The 19,466-nt window shown below is 43.1% G+C and overlaps 1 pseudogene; it reads right to left on the bottom strand.

Annotated features, from left to right (window-relative positions):
* Positions 1 to 218: 218 nt before the first annotated feature.
* LOC100591976 lies at positions 219 to 7,389 on the bottom strand (annotated as a pseudogene).
* Positions 7,390 to 19,466: the final 12,077 nt, after the last annotated feature.

The raw sequence follows: 19,466 nt of genomic DNA, 5'->3' as shown, positions 1-19,466 counted from the left end.
TGCTGGGATTATAGGCGTGAGCCATCGTGCCTGGCATAAGGAGCCTCTTATACCACTGTCTCTTCCCCTATGACTGGGAACTCCATGCCGCTAGCTGGGATGATGATGTCCAGACCTGGGAGGAGCCCAGGGCTACCCACCTCTAAAAGTCAGAAGGCAGGAAGCAAGAAATAGTCACAGGACTGCCCTGGAGGGTGCTAGGGTCACCTGCCCACAGGCTAGAGCTGCCTCTGGCCTGGCACCTCCCCTCCCAACAGGCTGGTGTCCGCCTCCCAGCCCTTCTTGGAGGGGGCAGAGGTTACTGTCTCCTTCACCTTGCCAAGCTTCTCCTGCAGCTCCTCTACTTGCTGCTCGAACTGCAGAGAGCTCTTGTTCTCATTGTTCTGGACAGAGAGAAGCAATCGGCAGCCGCTCACTGCAGCTGGAGACCCCAGAACTTGGCGTCTGCCTCCCACGGCACTGGGAAGGGTGGAGGCAGGTTAGAAAAATCATCCCCTCTCTCCCACAGTCACCAGAGCATGGCTCTGGCTCACAGGTGCCTTTAGAAGTAACATTTCACATGAGGGCTACACTGCCCCATTTTACAGGTGGGGAAATGAAGGCCTGGAGGGCTAGGGAGGAGGGCAGGCTCCCTAGGTGGGGCAACGCACCAGCTCCTCGAAGCTACTCTGTGGCTCGGCCAGCTGCTGAAGCCTCGCTTCCTGCTCCCAAAGCCTCTCCCCCTGCTCCCGAAGCCTCTCCTTTTGCCCCGATATCAGGACACTCATGCCCTTATTGTTGTCTACCTGGGCTTGGAGTTCTGCTGCCACTCTCTCAACCTCCTTCCTCAGGTGCTGCAGCTCCACCTCAGAGGGCACTGCTGGAGGCTCCAGGGTCAGGGGTTCAGCTGAGAAAGGAAGCAGAAAATAAGGGCCTCTGGATTCTCAAACAAGCAAAAAACCCTCCTCTTGGTGCACAGCTCCTCTCAGGCTCCCCGAACTTGGCCTCACTGCTACTGATTCCTCACACTGGATGGTAGCCAATACTTCCAAGCCACTTTCAGATAGAGGCACTGGTGGTGGCTGACAAACAGGCCCTCTTTGCTGAATGGGACACTGAGGCTCATGGAGATGACAAGACTTGCCATCTCCTGCACAGACCTCTTTCCCTCTGCCTCAAAGCCCTTCCATCCACCCACCTCCCTGGGGCATTCTAAGCACCCCAGTCTCTGATGCCAGTTCCTGACTCCCATGGTCACGCCACCCCATCTTACCATCTGGTTTTTTCAGTTTTGGACAAGCTCCTCTCCAGCTTTCTACCCGATGTGTTTCATGCTTCTTCTCCTTCTTTAATGTGCGAACCTGCCCAAGCACAGGGGAAAGGGCCCTGGAGAGAGGGGCTGGAGGCTGGACAGCTGCCGTCTCCTCTCTGCCCCCACCTCCACAAAGCCCAGACCCAGGACCACCTCCCGGCTGTAACTATTCTTATTTTACCAATGCCCCAGAAAGATCCAGTGACTTATCTAAGGTGGGGGCTGAAGGGTCAGATCCACCTCCTGTGACATTTTCCTCATCCTCTGCTGCCACCGGGCCCTCCTTCTTTTATAGTTGAGCATATTCATCTCTCTCTAGCCGGATTTGTTTAGCAACTCCTTCAACTGCAAGAAAGGGCAACAGAAAAGTTAGGAAGGGCTGTCACTGGTCTCACCTGCTCCTGGCCCACCTGGGGTCATCTGCCTTCCACATCCCTCCCTCTGCAAAACCTCACCCGTGTCGCTTGTGCATTCAGCAGTGCCTGCTCCTGTATGGACTGCTCTAACTGCCACTCGATAACTGCTTTACTGCGGCTCGAGGTCTGATGGTGAAGAGTGAGAAGTTTCGATCTGGAGAGCCCGGGCCATTCCACAGTGCCCCTTAAAAGGGTCAGGCTAGGCTCAATATACAACTCAGTCAGTAAAGAGCAAGGCCTTTCCAAGCCCGTGGTCTGGTTTTTTAAAAGAGCTCAGTCAAGTTGGAAGGGACAGGGAAAGATCGAATTTACAGCTGGCTAGAGAGGCCCAGAGAGATCAGATAATATTGCTTTGTTATGACTTTTATTGCTACCACTGTTTGAACCTTTATGGAGTGCTTCACCAGGTACCATGCTAGCAATCCCATTTAATCCTTGCAACCAGCATAGGAGAGAGTTACTATGATACCTCTATTGTGTAGATGAAAACGGAGTATTCAAGGTTTAAGTGCTTGCCTAAGATCACTTAGGCAGAGCTGGGATTTGAACACCCAGATCTATGTGATTCTCTAAGCCCATTTTTCTTGCTGGGGGTGGGGGCACAGATAGGAAGGGGAAAATTAATCTTTTGTTCACATTTTGAATGGATGATACATTCGCATAGTCCAAAACTCAGAAGGTACAGAAGGGAAGTATCTCCCAGCCACCCTGTTGCTCTCTCCTGAGTTTTTTTATGAACCTTTGCATACATGTTTTATGTATATTATCATAGTATGCACACACACACACACACACACTTTCCTCTGTCTACAGAAATGGTAACATATTAAATGTGCTCTTCTGTACCTTCACAGTACAAGTACCTAATACCCCACCTAGGACTTGGCCAAGACCACAGCCAGGTAAGGGCAGGGCAGGCACTTGGCCTCCAAGCTCTGCGTCCAGTGCTTGCTCCCCACAGTGGCCCCCAACTCACTCAGAGCAGCTGACTCAGCCCCAGGCTGCTCTGACAACCATACACAAAAGCAGCGGGAAATGGCCATGCTGCGTTCTGGGCAGGACACTCCATCCTGCAGAAGGGACCTTTAGGCTCACTCCTCCACCTAGGAAGCCAAGCTGCCAGGGGATGGGGCACGTGGCTGAACTCCCACTGTCCTCCTTCTTCTCCTGTGTGGCAGTGACAGCAGAGAGAGCCCTAACTCTGCTATACGCTGCAATGAATGTTGCAGGTGAATGGCCAGATCCTTGGACTCATCTGTAATGAGAGAGTTGAGATGGGGCCCGAAAGACTCTCCCTAAGACATGTCAAAGTGCCAGGTTGAAAGATGACAGGGTGCCCAGATTCCTACCTTCAAAATATTTGAGAGAACGTTTCATGTGATAAAGGTCCGTATTTAGTTTCCCTTCTGTGTGTTCAATCTCTGGATTTGAACCTTCAGGAGAAAAGCCAAGCAAGTGCTGAAAGAGAAGGAAAGAAACATTCTCCGGAGGACAGGAGGGAACTGCACACCCTCCGCTCACCTCTAGCTCCTTTATGGCTTTGTGTTTCTCATTGTTTGCTTTCTTTTCCTGTGGGAAGAGGAAGACAGAGCTCTTACCAGGGGGAGGCAGAGATGGCACAGCAAGAGACATGCCCCCAGAATGCCACCAATGCCCCAGGACAGGCCCATCCATGGGACCAGGTTATCAGGGACCCTGTGGGGATGGGGTGGAATCTGAGGGGTGAGCCTTCTTCCCCAGGCTGGGAGTGGGTGAGAAGAGACTGGGGCCTCTACATCTGAGTGCCCCCCAAACCCAGCAGTCATGTCATGAGCAAACAAAGAAATCACGTTATTTCTGCCAGCTGATGTTCCACTTGTTTCTTCTGTTGTTTCTGTGGGGAGAGTCAAATCAAGGTGATGGAGGGTGGCCCCCTCAGCTCTATTCCCCAGACCAGGAAGCGGTAGGAAGGGGCCAGGAATGGATTTTAAAGGCAAAGTTCTCAGACCCAATGGGAACACTAACTGGTAAACTCTCCTCAAGCTCCCAAGGACAGAGGATTTGGGTCTTTGTTGGTTTTCGCCCACAGCCGCAAAACTCGAAGTCTGAATCTGGAATCTCCTGAGAGCAGAGTAACATAAACCTCTAGAAACGGAGTCTGAGAAAGGCCCCCCTTCTGCCAGCTTGTGATTTAGAAAAGTGTGTTCATTCAATAAACGTTTACTGAGCACGTACGGGCCAGGTACGGTTCTTCACAGCAGATATAGGATGGAAAAGGACAGACAGGAGCCCTTGGCCCTGAGGTTTCCATTCTAGGGGGCCTTTAAATCTCGGACTCTCAGAGCTGACAGAGACCTTTGATACTCACTACCTCCTCTCAAAACACGAGCCCAAAAAGGAGAGGTGGCTTGTCCAGAATCAAAGAGCAAATTAGGGACTGAGTCACAGCAGAAATCCCGGGCCCCTGACAACCAGTCAGGCTAGCACTTCCCCGAGAGGCAACAATCCCAGGGCGTGTCTAGCAAGGACTGGAGCAGGGGTGTCCGGAGAGGAGAGAGTCGGCAAAGGGCAGCAAAAGAAGAGCCATGCTTCATGTTCTGGGGTCCCTCCAGGTGAGGCCTGGGTGCCCCAGCTCCCTATTTGCCCTTGGCACCAGGAGCCCCCGGCCCCTTTCTTCAGGGCCCCAAGGGGAAACGAGCCCAGGATTGGCAGGGTGGAATCAGGGGACCCCACTGGACTCTTACCAAAGATTTGATGGTGTTCTTCAGTTGACTGGTTTTTACAGTCCTGGAGTCCAGGACTACTGCTGGTTCTTGGCACGGGCTCTGCGGCACAAGCAGCGAGGAGGAGGTGGAGGAGGAGTGGAGTGGGGGGAGAGGTAGGGAGAACAATCATTAGGGCTGCGGTATGTGTGGACTGTCTCAGCTGGCAGAGGGGCACCTGGTCCCCACTGTGGGAGGAGGTTGGAGGGCTGGCCTGCAGGGTCACTGCACCTCCGCCCAGAGCCTCTTGCCTCCAGATCCTTCAGGGTAGCAGATGATGTAGGGCCCTCCCCGTGGATACCTGGTGCTGACTACAAGAGATGAGAGTGCACATGGAGATGTTCTGTCCCCCTCAGTGTCTAAGCCCTCTGACTTCCTTTCTTCCCCATCAACCGGCAACATTTTCTGCTTATCTTGGACCTTTTCTCCCAAAACTCCTTTGTAACAACTTCTCTCATGGTTCTTATCTCCCCACCATCCCACCCTGGGGCCCTTTCAGTGACTCCTGATGGCAAGTGGCTGTTCTCATTGTCCTGGCTTCCCCTTGAGACTGAGGATGACGAAAATCAAACAGCAATGACCATATCCTGGGTGTCCTGAGTGTTTACAGCAGGCCAGGTACTAGGGATTAACATAAAAACAATAACAAATCTCACTTAAACTTCACAAAAGGAAGTCAAACGATACCACCTCTATTAGAGATGTGAAAAGAGAGGCCCAAAGAGCTCAAGCAACTTGCCCTAAATCATATCCCTAGCAGACGGAGAGGCAGGATTCAAATTCAGAATTGTTATCCAGTACCTAACAGTCCATCCACAATCCTAACAATTACCCTCCACTGCTCCTTGGGTCCCCTCTCCCCAGGAGCCTGGCCAGCCAAGACTCACATCCCCAGGTGAGTGGCCACCACGAGAAGTGGCTGTCTCAGTGCCACTGCCATTTGTTTTCCTGTTCCTTTTTTCTCCTGCTGGAACACCAGGGCTGTTTCTCTGCCAATATTCTTTTAACTGTGGGAAAGAAGAGCAGTAATACTCATGAGAACTATCAGCCACATCCTCCTTTTTAGTTTTTACAAAATACTCTTATACACCATCTGATTTAATGACACCAACAACTGTACAAGGTGTTGTCACAATCATTTAGTGACTGAGAGGGATTGATATCATGGCTAGAAAAAAAAAGAAGGAAGGAAGGAAGGAGGAAGGAGGGAGGGAAGGAAGAAAGGAAGGAAACAAAGAAGGAAATAAAAGAAAGAAAGAAAGGAAAGAAAGGAAGAAAGAAAGGAAAGAAAGGAAGAAAGAAAAGAAAAAAGAAAGAAAGAAAAAAGAAAAAGAAAGAAAGAAAGAAAGAAAGAAAGAAAGAAAGAAAGAAAGAAAGAAAGAAAGAAAGAAAGAAAGAAAGAAAAAGGCAATACTGGAACTTTGAAACTCAGTCTTCTGACTCCAAGCTCTGGGGTTTTGCCAAGAATCAGCAGCTGTCAGGGACCAAAACCAGAGGCAGAGGTAGAAAAGTAAACATTAAGTAGGCAGGAACTGTATGCCGTGTGGTTTAGAGTCATACATCCTCACACGTCTGTTAGTGTGAAGAAGTGCGCCAGTACCTCTCAAACTTTTATATCACTGTGTCCTCATGGCAGAAGGCAGCCTTTCTGTTAAATCTGGGAATTTATGAGAAAGAGGACAACTCAAACCTCATTTCAGAGAGAAGTCTGGTATACTCTTAGAAACCTATGTGACTGTCATTCCTAAGTATATTAATGCTTTTTCTCGTGATCTCAGGAGAATCAAGGGAAACTGATGCTTCAGAAAGATGTCCCACATTTATCCTGTGGCACTCAAATTACCCCAGGTTGAGATAATATGAGGAAGATTCAAGCTGTCAAGTTCAGTTTCCCAAGATCTATTCCACAAAAGATGAGCAAATCTCACTTCAGAGACCACTGAATAAAGGGCAGTCTGGTCCCAGAACCATGGAGAATTAGAATATGAGGTGGAGAACTCAGGAAAAAAATGTTAAAATCTCTCTGGAAAGTAGAAGCCTTGGAGAAAAACCAAACCAAACCCATTCCCCCACTGCCACCCAGAGATACTGTCAACATTTTGAGCTCATGGGGAAAGTGTAGGCTTTTCCCACTGTTAAGGGAGTAAGGCAGCATGAAACCTCTTGCTCCTAGGTCCCATAGTCTCCATTCCCCTTCCAGCTGGAAATTAGTGCTGTGACCAGAGGAACCAGAAATGGGGTGAGAATGCTTAGGTGAACTGGGTCGTAAGATCAAAGGCCGGTCTTGCAGTAATGACAGTTCCTAGGCAGACTGTGACATCACTATATTCCACTCCTCCTGGTAGGGGGGAGGGACCACATCAGCGCGGTGTCTGAGTCGCCTCTCCACAATGGGGGAGGAAACACAGGGTTGGGACCCAGGTCCTTGGAGATGCCAGCACAAAGAGCCCAGGGAGGTCGACCTTGAGGCAGCAGGAGGGGAGGGCACAGTCTGCAGCAGGGAGCCCCAGGAGTCACCAGCCCAAAGTCACCCAGGGATGACAGACGAGGGCGGGGCCTGGGCTGGGGGACCCAGGTCCTTGGAGACACAAGCCCGAAGAGCCCTGGGAGGTCAAACGTGGGGTGACTGGAGGTGAGGGCCCAGTAATGGAGTGGGGATCCCCAGGACACACCCGCCCAAAGTCAACATAGGGCAATTGGCAAGGGCAGGGACTGGGCTGCTTGCTGAAGGGGCGGGGCTGACTGACAAGACTTCGTTGGGGGGACTCCAGAGATGCCACGGTTGGGGGCCCAGTCCAGTGTGCCTCAGGAGTGGTATGGACTCTGGCAGTGGTCTTGTCATCAGAGGGGATCTGTGGTTGGGTTGGGGGGCCATGACCTGGTGCGTTTTTACCTTTTTCTTTGCTGCGGCCAATTTGCTCTGTCGAGTTTCTTCTGCCATCATGGGGTGGGGAGGGAGCTGGGGTGGGGAGGGAGGCGGGGTGGGGGAGGGAGTCAGGGTTGGGGCCACGTCAGCGAAATCCCAGTGAGCACTGATGAACACTTCCACTCGCCTACCAGGCAGCTGTGTGACTGAGCCAGAGGAGGCGTAACCAGGGCCCCAGTAGAATGCAGAAAAGGGGCGTGGCCGTAATGCTCCAAGCCCATTGGTCAATGACAAAGATGAAAGGGAAAGGGGGCACGGCCAGGCAGCAGTATGTCCAGAGGGACCTGTGGCTCACAAGGAAAGCTGCCCATGCAACCTCTGTCCCAGCCAACTCTAAGAGAGTGGAGGAGCCGCCCACTCTGGGAGAGGGGAGGAGCTGGCTTTTGCTTTAAAAGATTTAAAACTTTAAAAAATATATGTGTGTATACTTTATATATGTGTGTGTCTGTGTGTGTGTATCTATGCGTTCCTCCAGAGCTGTCTTCATTATCCAGCTTCTATGCAAGGTCTATGACTTTGGCCTATATTTTTCATCTTCAAACACAATACAAAAATTACCAGTATTACCATAACTGAGATAAAGATCTTATAAAAATGGAAAATCCATAGCATGCTTGATGATTAATGAAGCAGACTATATTATCCAACATTCCAATAAGATAAAATAATCACAATAGTTTCTCTTTTTTGGAAAAATGTTTCTCTTATTCTCCTACGTTATTGTTAAAATTTTTTTTCTTAAACAAGAAACATGTCTGATATCTGTAACAACACAAAGCTTTTGGGCCAGATGCGGTGGTTCACGCCTGTAATCCCAGCACTTTGGGAGCCCGAGGCGGGTGGATCACCTGAAGGCAGGAGTTCGAGACCAGCCTGGCCAACGTAGTGAAACCTCATCTCTACTAAAAATACAAAAACTAGCCAGGAGTGGTAGTGGGTGCCTGTAATCCCAGCTATTTGGGAGGCTGAGGCAGGAGAATCACTTGAACCCAGGAGGCAGAGGTTGCAGTGAGCCAAGCTCACACCATTGCCGTCCAGCCTGGGTGACAGAGCGAAACTCCATCTCAAAAGAAATAAAATAAGATACAAAATAAATTTTAAAAGCTTTCAATTTAATAAGCACTCAAAGCTCTTTACTGGTTTAAAACAAGGCCCATTTTTCTAGAATCACCTGGCCTCTCTAAGCCTTGTAAATGAAACTGAATTTCTCACTTCATACTTGGCTATGACTTGCAATCATGAAAACCAAGAACTGTGTTATGTCACTGTGTACTGCCTGTTACCTGAATTCCACACTAGGTTGGCATCAAGGTTGAATCTTTCATGATTTGCTCCATAACCTGTGTGCTTCTTATCCCAGACCAAGTTTTCGTCTAGAGTTCTACAACTTACAGTTAGTAGACAAGAGTAATGTAGTCTCTGGACTAGCAGCACCAGCAGCACCTGAGAACTCTTTATAAGTGCAAATTCCCAGGCCCTACCCTGGACCTGGTGAATCAGAAACCCTGGAGTAAGGCTCAGCAATCTCTGCTGCAGTAATCCCCCCAGCTGTTAAAAACCTCTGCCATACAGCAGGTAGAAAAATGTGTTTCCTTCTCTAGGTCCAAAGCCAGGGATACCATATGTTCTGTCTTGATATGAAACAATGACATGCAATTAAAACACATAACACATAACTCTTCTTCCTACTCCCACCCTCCATCCAATGTGTTTTATTTTTATGAGTTCCATAAGAAAACAAGTGGCAATCAGAGGTTTACTCTAAAAAGTATGTTTACAAGTATCAGTTCTCATCCAGCCTGATCTCATACAAAACCATTTACATCCTCTTACTGCTGAAGTTTTAAAACGGTATCTTCACAGTGTAAGACTCAGGCACACCAGGAGTTCTATAATAAAACACCAAGTAGATTGGAATGTCCGAACTTACTAGAGAAGAAAAGTGGAATCATTGGCTATATTTTCAAATTGCATTCAAAGGAAATTTAAGTTCTGAATTTGTTCACCTTCATACTTCCAAGTTAATAGAATTCAACCAGAACACTCCATTCCTTCAAAGCCTCTAGCCAGGCAAAGTTTTACTGTATTACTTCTTGCTTTCAATGGATATAAAGCAGAGTCCCGGCAGGCACATTTTGTATACCTGCAAAGATGCAGAACTGAACAGTTCCATCTGTTCCATATTAAAACAAAAGTCCTGTAAACCTTGGGTGGTGAGTGTAATACTTCAGCACTAGCACCAAAGCCTCAAATAGGAAAAGATACCAAGAACATCACTAGCAAACAAAACTAAACTCTCGGCCGGGAGCAGCAGTCCACACCTGTAACCCCAGCACTTTGACAAGCCAAGGTGGGAGGATTACTTGAAGTCAGGAGTTCAAGACAAGCCTAGGCAGCATAGCGAATTCACATCTCCACAAAAAATTTTAAAAAATAGCTAGGAGTGGTGGCACACATCTGTAGTCCCAGCTACTCGGCAGGCTGAGGTGGGAAAATTGCTTCTGCCCAGGAATTTGAGGCTGCGGTAGCTATGATTATGGCACTGCACTCCAGCCTGGGTGACAGAGCAAGACCTAGATAATTACATTCTCTCCTGCTCCTGTTTACACTAAAATCACTAAGTTAAAACACTTTGAAACTTAGCAGGATAAAAATTAAGTGAAATGTGACTTTGGAGTTTGGAGGGAGAAAGAAGGAAGGAAGGGAGGGAGGGAAGGAAGGAAGGAGAAAAGGAAAAGGAAAAGAAAGGAAAGGAAGAAGGAAGGAAGGAAAAGGAAAGAAAGGAAGGAAAGAAGAAAAGAAAGGAAAGGGAAAGAAAGGAAAGGAAAAAAAAGAAAGGAAAGGAATTAATATACATCCAACCATTAAAAATGATGATGCCAGAATATATTTACTGCCACAGAAATATGCCCAAAATATAGTAAGTGACAAAAGGCTATCTATTATGATTCTACTTTTTAAAATGTTTACATGCATAAAAAAGTATGAAAAGCAACAAACTAGAATGTTTTGAGTGGCAAAGATTTTTCTTAGTATTTGTCATCCAAATTATTATAATAAGGGAGAAGTGCTTTCATTTATTTTTATTTAAATCTCTTTTCTTTTTCTTATTTTTTCTCCCATATGTATCCCATGTAGGCTAGAATCCCCGCCTCTTGTATCCCATGTAGGCTAGAATCCCCGCCTCTTGTATCCCATGTAGGCTAGAATCCCCGCCTCTTGTATCCCATGTAGGCTAGAATCCCCGCCTCTTGTATCCCATGTAGGCTAGAATCCCCGCCTCTTGAAGGAAACCAGCCCATTTTTGGGAAGTGCACTACATAAAGCTGCCCCAGCTTCCTTTTAAGAGATCGGGAGACATTTTTGTTTCAAATTGTTTTATTGTTCTCAGAATATATATATATGTGTGTGTGTGTGTGTGTGTGTGTGTGTGTGTGTGTGTGTGTGTGTATACACATATATATATGTTTTTAATATATGAAATTGAGGAAAAGACAAAAGAAAGGCTGACTCCCTACCACTCTCCTGGGGCTACTCTTCCAATTTTTGCTGCTATTGTCATGTATTAATATTCACTGGGTACTAAGAAGATGGGCAGCCCCTTAGATCCTTTTTCTTATCTCTTTCTCATAATCCTACTTCATTCCTTCATTCACTTATTTTTAAAAGGGTCATATGTACAAATATATAGTCCAGAAAATTTTTAAATATAACTATAAAAGTATGGGACAAAATCCCATTCACAGTCTTATTCTCCTTCCACAGCCAAACACTTTTAATTCATTTCTTATATATCATCTCAGAATTTATCTTTGCAGATACACATGTATATTCTTATTCTACCCTTCTCTCTCAACACAAAAAGTAGCATACCACACATACGATACCATTCCTTCTTCCTTTTAAAAAACACACAGAATATATCCGAGTTCTTCTACGTGAGTACAGAGTCTTTCTCATTCTTCTTTTCAGCTACACAGTATGCATCATTTGGATGTACCACAGTTTATTTAACCAAATTCCCTTTCGGCAGACACTGAAATCATGCCTATCATACTATCACAAACAATAATGCCAAGCATAACCACCTACACACACCAAGTTCATTGCTGAATCTGCCTTTGATGAAGCCTCTGTTTGAATCACCATAAGGTCACAAGGCTGAAAAGTTAGCCCCTCTTTTAGTTTTCATTATGTACAGCAGTATGTAGCAAAAGACTCCCTTGGGCAAAGGAAATGTACTCTTTGGGGATTTACTTCATAACAATAAATGGATAAACAGAACACCAAGGAGAACATTTATATTTAACCACGCACATGTATGTATACAATACATGCATATGCATAGAAAGTACAAAATAAATCCATCAAAGCATTAAGCATTGTCTCAGTATGGTGGATCTAGGGAGTGCTTTGTAGACCGCCCTCTTTGCCTATCCTTTCTAATTTCACAACAGTAAATACATATACTTTTGCAATATAAAATTTCAAAAAATGTTAAGTTAAGCTGCACGTATTCCTTCAGTCTGTCCTGTATTTGTATGATGCTCCAGAGTGCTCAAATAACTTCATTAAAAACATTTATTTATTCAAAAAATGACTTTTGTGAAGATCTCTGTGAATGTCTATGTGTTAGGTCACAGTAAAGAAGCTCAGGCATTCACATGCTTGATTCACAAGGAGACTCGAAATGTGGAGCTGGAGGGTGAACTAAGCGCTCACCTGTTCCCAGACTCGCCACAGTAGGTGGTTCTGTTTTTACAGAAAGTGAGTGATGCAGAAATATTTTGACAGCACATCCGCTCAATCACTGTGTTCCTTTGGACTTAGATTCCAGACAATTGGGACTCTCTTAGCTGGTGGCTAGCATGAATGAAGTATTGTTTTAAAAATGCAAACGAAGGTACATATATGAATGGAAGCCTATTTTGTACAGAAATCATCGGTTTGGGATTCTGAAAGATCGGGAATGAAATGCTAGGCCCATAACTTCCTCCTGTGTGATCTTGGACATATTACTCCTTCTGTATTTATTTTAGATTTTTCATCCTTAAAATGAGTACAATAATATCAGCTTAGTCTTTCCTTTCACTTCTATCCCCTTCTCTTTCTAGGAATATTTATTGGAAGTTTGTTCTCTTTCCACTTTGCTGGCTGCTTTAAGATACAAGTTGAGCAAAACCAATGCTATGCCTGGTCTGCTGGACATTTCAGGCTAGTAAGGTTGTTATGAAGATTAAATAAGATAACATATATAAGTTAGCTCATGTGCAGTGTTTCAACAAGTATTGAGACCCTTTCTTCTTATGAAAGGTTTATGAATATCTTAGGGCATTCTATTCAGAAGATCCAAATGCCTCTTGCCAGTCGTCCAAATAGAACAACTTGTTCAGAGCCTAGGAGAGCAGGGTCAACAGATGAATACTTTACAACACCTAAGAAGTTTAACAGGCACTTAATTCTGGTCTTTAAATGACTTTATTTTGTTGCTTATTTGTAGATGAATATATAGAGTGACAAAAAAGTGGAATGCATTATCTGAGCTATAGTAAGATAAATCTTGTAAGTGTGAGCATTTTAGACATCGACTCAGTATTAATTTTGACTTGTATGGAAATGTTGTGTCTGAGGCTTCCCAGGTCTGCTAATGACATACTTAATTGACAATATAATTGTGACACTGAAGAGTGTGAAATCACAATCTTAAGAAGTATGCAAACCAATGGCATCATTCTTTGTGTGAGCAAAGCGGTTTAACTGAATAGTATCTTATTTATGATTGGCTTTTCATACCTAGATAATTCTGTCTGATATCTAATGGAAAAACTGATCTAAAACATTAATGACCATTTGCCACTTTAATAAAAATTGTCAAAAACAGATATTGATGATATTTCTAAAAATTATTAAGGGGAATAGAGCAGCATTTCACAACTAGATTCCAAGGATTGTGGTCTGGACAGCACAAACCACATATTTTCATCCATTGTCTAGATCTTTATTAGGTCTAATGCATTTATAATATTTTTGCAAGTTTATATTTTTAATTATTGCTAGTACCTCAATGCCCAATAGAGATGATACAACTAACCAGTAAACAATAAGATACAGACTTTGAGTTTTGTGTTTCAGGAGTTATGGGTTGCAATGTTTTATTTATACTCAATGACACTGTTTCTCTGCAGCTCCAGTGTAGTGATTGAAGCCTCCTACCAGGCAGAGGACTAGGTGACTAAGTATGTATGGCATGGGCCACAGAAGAGACAAGACTTAATCCTGTGCTTTTGGACTAATGGTCTGGTGTGCTGGCCAAATACGCATTTCGAAACAAATGATTCTCATCAGTATCATGATGTGTTCTCCTAACAGATTGAGGATTTTATTTTTCAAATAGGAAATGGCTAATTTATTTTAAACTATGTATCATATTATACTTTCAAATTCCAAACAGTATCTTAAAATGATATGAATAATTAAGTTTACAATTTAGCTTTAAACAGTTATGTAAATTGTATCTTGACACTGACAGGATAGAAATCTACACTGGAACTTTTAATTCTTTCATGTTTTTATAGTGTCATCAAAATACAATAAAATTACTGCTCTATTGCATTAGAAGTATATGCTCATTAAGGAAATGGCCAGGAAAAAAGTATTCACATACTCAGGGAAATTTTAACATGAGATATTTTGCCTTAGTGTGTATATCACTTGAACTTCCTTTGAACTCTGTGCACTACTTGCTATTTATGACAAAGAAAGCCATTGCTCACAAAGTATTGAGTTTGCCTTTGAAGCAGTATCAGCAGATCATTGACAAAAGGCAGGGCTGAGATTAGATGGTGAGGGTCATTGCCTTGCTATAATCCCAAAGCTATGTGAAATGTCAGCTCATTGAAAATGGTGATTATTCTAAATAACAGTATAAACTGTTTCTTTCTAGGATATGTGTTGCTTTCAAATTAATAGCCATTTATCTGGGTTTTTTTTTTTTCCACAATCCTTCTCTGTCCTTTTGTCAAATTATCTAGCCATCGGTCCTTGGGACAGAACCCATTGCACCATTTGTCCTGACCATGGTTTAATGAGTGACCTGGTCTTCCTCTTTGCATAGACTGTAATAGGCCCACCCACCTGAGAGTCTGTCAGCCAGAGTGAGATGCGTAACCTCTATGTATACTTAGTTTCTAAGTGGAAAGACTTTAAAATGAAAACCAGGTAATTGTGTTACAGTGGCCATTGCATTTATTTCAGATACTGGTCGGGAGAAGTCCTATTAATCACAGTCATAATAGATCTTCAAATTATGACCTACTGAGCAAGGTCATCCCATATGAGATGAATAATATATATTCAAAATATTCAGCTTGCTTCTAATGGGCAGTACTTCATACCAAATGGTTTTGAGGGAAATATGTACGGTATAATTTTTCAGACAAAGAATTAAAATTCCTAGTTGTGATGGTTAAAAAATAAACCCTCTAAAGTGGAAATTAGAAATACATATTCTCCATGCTATAAAATGAACCACAAGAACACTTTGATTCTGTAAAATTGAGTTTCTTTGGAAAATATTTCAGAGTAACCTAATCCCAAATCAAGGCTCTCTGTTGGAATTGGTAGACAACCCAAAAATACTTGGGCTTGATCTGTTTCAACAAAGTGAAGAAGACAGGAAGAGTATGAGAAATTATTCAAATATATTCAGAAAAAATACGTGCTGAGGTTAGAAGACTAATATACAGTGATTACACAAAAGTTATATTCTGTCCTTAGATCAAGCCTTGCCACAAAATCATAAAACCAATTTTCTTTTGGAGTGTGAAGGAAATGAATACAATGTCTTTCTAATTGTACTAAAAATAGTACAATTAGTGCTTCCTCTAACTTTTTTTTTTTTTTTTTTTTTTGAGATGAGGTCTTGCTCTGTCACCCAGGCTGGAGTGCAGTGGCACGATCTCGGCTCACTGAAAGCTCTACCTCCTGGGTTCATGCCCTTCTCCTGCCTCAGCCTCCCAAGTAGCTGGGACTACAGGCACCTGCCAACACATCCGGCTAATTTTTTGTGTTTTTAGTAGAGACGGGTTTTCACCGTGTTAGCCAGGATGGTCTCAATCTCTTGACCTTGTGATCTGCCTGCCTGTGCCTCCCAAAGTGCTAGGATTACAGGTGTGAGCCACCACGCCAGGCCAACTTTATTTTTAACTAGTAAATTGTAACCAGGAAGTATACTCACAAACTGTGGAGGCAAGGACACAGGAACAAATTCAGCATTGAAAATAAACAGTTGAAGATAGTGAATCTGACACATTTAATAATGAGCAAATGCTGTTGTGTTCCACAATATTTAGGCACACCTATGCAAAAAATCATTTCAGGAAACCACAGCTTTACATCTTAGGAAGCAAAAGTGGAGGGAAAGGGTTGGCAGTGAAGAACAGCTTGTTCACATGCCTTGTTAAAGCAATTCCTCATGATCTTATTCCATTTCAAACCAAGACTGTTTAGAATCCTATGTCCTGTTGCCACAAGAACTGAGCTCAATACTTTACAGTCCTAAGCCCAATATCTGAGAGTGGGTGAAGGTATTTTTGGAAGAACCCAGGCATGTATCTGTAGAACCTTAGTAAACCTCCTGTTTTGCATAATTCTCTCCTGCCTCCCCAGTCTATCTGAGGGCTATGCTTTCTTCTTCCCTCTCCTAAGTGAAGGTAATTGACTGACGCTTAATTGTTATTTCTTTCTAAAACTGATAACATAAAATGAGGACATTAGGTTTCTTCCTTGAAAATCTTGTGTTTTTATAATAAAAGTAGCTGTAGCCAAAACCTGCCCCATGTAAAAAAAAATCTGTTAACAATTAGAAAAATAGTCATATGCATCTGTTTTTTAAACTCAATGAAGTCCCAGAAATCTTTTTAGTGCTGTGATACCTTGTAATAAAGGACCTCTAGAGGTGACTGAAATGAAAGCATGCAGAGTTACCGTAGCAGTGTGTTGTTACAGGGGAAAAGGAAACCAGCAGCCATTCACTGTACAGCCTACCTTGCTGTACCCGGTGTTGCCCGGTAAACTATCTGGCATGCAAAATGCTAAGTGTTCAAAGTACCTGGCATTCATGATCATTGTAATAGCAAACTGTTGGCATTTGGTTTCTTTTCCAAAGCCAGACCATTTGTACTTCTCTTAAATATTTTGGCTTTAGAACTTTGTTGTTGATACAGATCATTTATCTCCTTATTGCCCTGTTTCCCTTATTGCTGCCCTGCATTTAGCTGCAATTTGCTTTGAGTCATCCCCATGATCATGGAGAATTTGTTCAGTATTTTGATGTTTAGCTTTCATCTCATTTTGGATTGTTTATCTTGATAATTAACAGTATTGCATGAAGACCCAGTTGAGAAAAAATATTATGTAGGAAATTCGTTCTTTAATAGTTAATATAAGCCTTCACATGCTGAGTGTCAAAACCTGCAACTTCTCTTGATCCTTAAAAGGCTTGTAAATAAAGACAGTTCAGTTCAAGAAACTATACTGTTAAAGTCAAATATTTTTGGAAATCGCTTTGAGTCTTGCGGATTTAGAAATTTACATAAATGATCTGACTCTCTGCAAGCTCTAAATAAACAATAACTATTTGATGGGATAATTTACAGACAGCCTCCCATCACAGTGATCACTGTGTGCAAAAGTGATAATTCGCTAAAAAATTATGCCTCACTTTGTAATAACTTAATATCACAGTGGTAATTTTTAATCAATAAACTGGAATATAATCAGATTGGGCAATATGTAAATCTATATCAGTTCAGTGAAACCTACTAGCAGGGAGAGAAAAGATAAAAATGTAAAAATCAGATTGAATTTTGGGGGAAAGCTTAAAAGAAATGCAGTTATGCCTCTGCTGTCATACTCAGCATGGGACATAAACAGCCCCACCGCAGGGCTTGAATTTACAGGAGTCTATCCAGCCCAGCTTTATCCAACATTGGCGCTTCCTAACAAACAAAAAGAAATCTTATACTCTTGCTTGTTAGTATTTAATACATGCATTATGTGCTTTTTAATTTTTTGGTCCTACTAAAGAGTAGCTGCTAGTGCTGTTTTGAAGGCATATCTACTCTGCCTCTGACGAGCAATATGAAATTGGTTAAGTTATTCAACCTTTCTACATTTCAGTTTCAGGAAATGAAGTGGACAAAGATCACCATTAGGCAATACGTACCTCTAATATTCTCTATTATGTGGAGATATCAAGTCTGTATGTGATTACACAAATCATAGTTCCAAAAGAGTTCAGAATGAGACATATAGAATTGAAAGTCCTATTTACACAGATACTGGTTAAAGCCCAGGGATTAGGTGGGTTTAAAATGCTTTATCTCTATACAGAAAAGAGTACAGGACCAGGAAAGGGCCCAGGGGCGTATCATGATCGAGCCCAGGAGAGAGTAAGAGAGTTTCAGTGACAAAGGAGATGCAAGGAGAAGATGGGCTTTCCGAAACCAGGAGAAGAAAGCCTTTATCGCAGAAGCAAGTGATAAACTTCACTGAGCACGTCAAAGACATTTTGGACAAGAATAGAAGAGTTACCTTCGGATTTCACTGCACGTAGCTTAACAAAAGTTCATAAAGGCAGTGAAAATGAAAGCTCAATTAGGGTGGTCTCAGGAGAGAATTCAGGTGATGAAGTAGAGAATGCAACTATAGATGGCTGTTTCTAGAAGTTTTACTTTTAAGGGTAGCAGAGAACTAGAGTAGAGCTGCAGGCGTGGTTCCCCCTCCTCCCTCTTCTCCATCTCCAGTTTCTTCTTCTTTCCATGAGTGTAACAAAATGAAATTTAGGGCATAATCCTGTAGAAGGTAAGGAATTAATGATGCAGGAAAGAGATTGGATAATTGCCCAAAATAAATAAGTCCTCAGACGATGCAAGGCAGTGGGCTCTAACACATAAAGGGGTTGACATCTGATAGGAATTTAGTTGTTTTATCCACATAACAGTTATTTTCTCTGAGAAAAATCTAATTGCAAAAATATAGCTGAAAACCAAACATTAGCCCTATGTGTGTGGTAACTTGTGATGTAAAATGCATTTCTCAATCAAGGTCCTGGTCAAAAATTTTAAAGTAAAATACCTTGAGGGAACTACAGTTAGAGGACAGCAGGATGAAGGGTAATCATCAGAAAGAACACAAAGTGGGCCAGACATGGTGGTTCATGCCTGTAAACCCAGAGCTTTAGGAGATGTTGTTGGGAGGATCACTTGAGGTCAGGAGTTTGAGACCAGCCTGGGCAACCTAGACCAACATCTCTACAAAAAAAAAAAAAAAAAAAAAAAGACTACAAAATAGAAAAAGCAGAGTGAAACAGAATCTTCAATACAAACAGTAGGGGGATTTTAGCAAAGAGTAGCTGACTTAGATGGTGCTAAGATTTGTATGGAGTTCAGTGCTGAGAGGTCTTTTTAAGAAGCAATTTAAATGTGAATATTGCCTTGTTTACATAGCTCAAATAAAATGCAGTATAATGTTCAGAAAACAAAAAAAAGTAAAAAGCTTAAATAATCTTTATTCTTAGGACAATGTTTTTCAAATAAGGATTATGGCTCACTATTGGGTCATAACATCAAATACATTTCTTATTGTGGATGGCTCCAAGAAAAAGAAAACCCAAGTTTAAGAAGGCTCGCCAATAGAGAGTTTACCTATGTCATAAGAAGTCCCAGTTATACATCCACTAATAACAGCTCCATGGCCAGGTACATGCTAGTGTTTGCATTTTGGAATGGTCTTTCTCTCCCGTTTGTTGTCTCATGGTCACAAGATGACAGATTATCCCAGGCCTCATGTTTACATTTGAAGACTAAAAAACAGTGTGGTAAGTAGGAAATGCCCCTCCCCAGAGATGACTGCCAAGTCCTCATTCCCAGACCTGTGACTGTGTCGCCTTACACTGCAGATGTACTCTGCAGATGTGATTAAATTAAGGATCTGGACATGAAGGGATTAACCTGTCTGATCTGGGTGAGTTCAATGGAATCATAAGAGTCGAGTGAGCCAGGAGATTCAGATGGGGAGGTGTGACCATGGAA

Source organism: Nomascus leucogenys, chromosome 6, assembly GCF_006542625.1.
Source record: "Nomascus leucogenys isolate Asia chromosome 6, Asia_NLE_v1, whole genome shotgun sequence".
NCBI lineage: Eukaryota > Metazoa > Chordata > Mammalia > Primates > Hylobatidae > Nomascus > Nomascus leucogenys.
Note: the sequence above shows the minus strand (reverse complement) of the source record. Positions and strands in the feature narration are given on the sequence as shown.